This window comes from Mus caroli, chromosome 10 (genome assembly GCF_900094665.2).
Source record: "Mus caroli chromosome 10, CAROLI_EIJ_v1.1, whole genome shotgun sequence".
Classification (NCBI taxonomy): domain Eukaryota; kingdom Metazoa; phylum Chordata; class Mammalia; order Rodentia; family Muridae; genus Mus; species Mus caroli.
The window spans coordinates 85,066,288-85,070,103 of record NC_034579.1 but is presented as its reverse complement, the minus strand read 5'-3'; the positions used below and the strand labels follow the sequence as shown (position 1 = coordinate 85,070,103).

Genomic DNA, 3,816 nt, shown 5'->3' with positions numbered 1-3,816 from the left:
TGGCTCTTGCATATCAGAAACTGAAATTAGGAGATGCTTCGGAAAGCATACACCCTGTGTTGCCATGGATATTCCAACAGTCACTACTACATGACCTTGGATAGACTTCTTGAGCCTGTTTCTTCATCTTTAAAATGGGATGATGGTCAAACCCTCATTATTCTATTGAAGGGCAAATGAGCATATATATATATACATGTGTGTGTGTGTGTGTGTGTGTGTATGTACACACACACACATATTTGATTCTGAACACGTAGTACTATGATCTTAATAAACTTGAGATCTTCCCCCTGTTGTTCTCTGGCAACAGGCAAAGAGACACCTTGTTGGTATTCTTCTTACGTTAGTCTGGGAAAGAACTGATGGCAGTCCTTTGTTCATCCTAGCTTGATATCTGGCTTGGTGGACAAAGCTGTCTTATGCCTAGGACACATAAAAATCAAATCCAGGCAGTGCAATGCAAGAGGAGGAAGACAAAGACCTGCAGACCATTCTGCCTCCTGCGTGTGGCACAAGCTGGTCATAGATACTCCCATGCTGCCAGACCTGGAAGCATGGATGGAGAATGTCGCCCAGAGGCTAGCCTGCAGCAGGAACCATCACAATGTGCAAGTATGTGGTGGTCAGATGGGAGAGAAAGAGAGGCGCAGCAGCTTGGGCGTTATGAAGGGAGATAGGACCAGAGACTAGAGTGTGGAGAGAAGTAGTCTGTTGTGACTGGCTGCCCCACCATCTGGGACCCACCGTGAGGTCCTAGCATGAGCTGCCACTGAGAACTCTGTCTGAGTCTGTGGCAGGGGTTGGTGTTGATGTCTGTGGCTCGTATTACCACTAGAGAACATGAGGATGTCCCTGGTCAGGTTAGCCGCTGTGAATCAGGTAGATGTACAGGAGTTGTGCATAATTGGCCCCACCCCTCACTGGCTGCTGCGATCTGGAGAGCTGACCTCACCCCTCACTGCTGCTGCACTCTGGGGTCCTGTGTCTCACCCAGGCAGCATAGTAGAACTGACCTTGGGGGGTGGGAAGGGAGGAGTGGGTGAGCCAGCCCCGAAGACAGAGGGAGGGAGAACTGGCCCCACCACTCACCTACCATGAGGTGGCATGGGTACGGGGGTGATACCCTTCCCTACCGACCTCATCCCTCACCACCTGCGGCAGTCTGGAGAACTGGCCCTGAGGCCATGAGAGTGAGTGACTTGGCCCTGTCTCTCACCCTTTATACAACTAGGCAAAGCAAGCCCTGCACCTTATCTGGGCAGCAGATGGCCCAGGGGGAGAGGTGTGTGCAAGTGAGCTGGTCCAGAGGGTGAGGTGTCATGAGAGCGGGAGAGCAAGACCTTCCCCCTTCACTGACGGTAGCATTCAGAAGCTGGCCCAGATGGTGAAGGCTCAGGTGAGCCAACCTTGAAGATGTGAAAGTGACAGAGCTATCTTAGCCCTTCACAAAATGCAACACTTAGGAGAGTGGGCCCAGAACCTTGACTAGGGAGCACAGTGGAACTGGCTCTGGAGATGTAGGTGCAGGTGAGATTTCTGTCGCTCTGCCCTCAAGGGCACAAAAGCACAAATTCGGGAGAGCTGACCCTGCCTCCTGCCCATGGTGGCATTGGGTGGCCTAGCTTGAGCAGTGCTAGGAGCTCCACCCTCATGTACAGATAAGAGAGAGCCAGTGGCCCGATCAGCTCAGCTACCACTCAGGCTCAGATCCCAGGCTCTGGCCCACCCCAAAACCTGCAAATGGTTGGGACATGTGAAAGGGCCAGTCTTCCTTATCTCTCTCCACCATGCTATTGGAATTGTCAAATTAGTCAATATCCATACAACATTTTCCACATGGTAATCACTCAACATGTAGCAGTCCTAGCTAGCCGGTTTAGAAATCTTGAATTCCATTGTTTGGTTCATTTCTTTGTGTGTGTGCGTGTGCATGTGTGTGTGTGTGCATGCACACACTCATGCCATAGTGTACATGTGCACACACTCATGCAGTAGTGTATGTGTGAACACACTCACACCGTAGTGAAAGTGCGAGGATCCATGGACAACTTGCCAGAGTCAGTTCTTTCTTTCCATTGTGTGGGTCTGAGGGACTGAACTCGGACAGCAAACACATTGATCTGTTGAGCCACATCATTGTTCCCCTTTCGAACTTCTACAGATAAGGTAGCTGTCTCTACTGAAGAGAAAACTGGGGCTGCAAGGAATAAGCTAATAATTTTCAAAGCAAGAGCTCATACTTGGGCCTCTGAGCTCCATATTCATAATTCTTTCCTCTCCTACCAGTAGATTATCTGTAAAATGAAATATATATATATATGTATATATATTCTCTCATAAAGGGTACAGATTAAAATATTTCCTGAAGACAGGGTATTGTGACACACTACTTAGTAAAGTAGCAAAAGATGCCAGAGGTTTTAATTAAAAAGATAAATAACAAACCAGCTAGCTTCAATGAAAACAATTAAGAATATTTTCCTGCATAACAAAATCTTTAAAGATTTGGTTGGAACACCATAGTTCACACTAACTCAAAACAAAATGACCACTCTAGCAACAGTACAAACTCATTGCAGAGCTGTAAGAGCCAAGCACTCTTCACCAGCCAATTTTGAGAATATGATCATTCTCTCTATGGCAAAGAGGCATGACCATTAGGGCGCTATATATTTAATGCAGTACAGACAAGGAAAGACTGCATTTACTCAAGCATACGCATTTATCTAAAACTTATCTTTTTATCTGTTTTTGAGACTCGGGTGAAGTTAACTATTTCTAAGTACAGCTCAGCAGCACGTCGTTCACTCACTTGTGGGGCCATCTCTACCATCCATTTCCAGAGCCCTTTCCAGCTCGCCAGACAGAAGTTCTGTAGCCGTGAGACAATCGCTCCACCGGCCACCATGGATTATGTCCAATTGAATCAGTTCTTGAGCCGGGATTCTATTCTCTCACCTATGTAGTTTACTGTGCTTGGAAGAAAAACCTACAGTTTTGAGGATGCAGCCTCATTTACTCCAAACACGTGAAGACTGTTTAAGGCTCTGCCATTGTTTATACGTCTCCGAACACAACTCTGATTTCAGAACATTGGGGAAAAAAAAAACAGAAGGAATTTGTTTGTAAATCTAAATCAGGTCACAAGGACAGAAGCTTCTGGAATCCATCGTATCCATTGAGTAAGTTGTTCTTGTAGTTTAATCATGGAACAGCAGTCCCATCTCCACTGACACAAGAAAAGGGATGGGAAATTTTGTGCATACAAAACCCTTTGTCTGACTCCCTGTTTTGTTTGGTTTGGGTTTGGTTTAGTTTTGTTTGTTTGTTTGTTTTTTGTCTTCAGGGAGAATAAGCTAGTCACCACAGCCCACTCCCATAAGTGTGCCTTTAGTCCCATTTGCCACAAGAGGCCGAATCTTCTAGCTTCTGTCAGAGTCTCAAAGTCGCTTCATAACATCAGCCCAACAGATAACAAACCACAAAGAGTCTATTCTTTGCAGATAACAATGAGTGTCTCATCTCAGGCTTTTGATGGGTAAGGACAGATATTTAGAAGGAAAGCTTTTATTATTGCTAGTCAAAGGAAAGAGGCATTTTTAAAAGCAAAATTTATCAGGAGTTTTCTACAGGACAAACAGCATGACCTGGGGCTTTGTTCCTGGAAATATGTCTTTAAGGACAATGGATGCTTTGATGAGACTCTCTGATTGCTCCCTTGCCCATGGTCCTTTCCACAGACTCCGGTCCACTGTGGAGGTACTGATGAAAACAGTCAATCACCCTGCATTTATTTGGCACCATCAATACCCC

The 3,816-nt window shown here is 46.0% G+C and overlaps 1 non-coding gene across 1 annotated transcript; it reads left to right on the top strand.

Moving 5' to 3' along the window:
* The first annotated feature begins 299 nt into the window (after positions 1-299).
* Positions 300-439, top strand: LOC115032216. The gene has a single exon (XR_003837872.1). It is a non-coding gene; the product is annotated as a small nucleolar RNA SNORA48 (small nucleolar RNA).
* Positions 440-3,816: the final 3,377 nt, after the last annotated feature.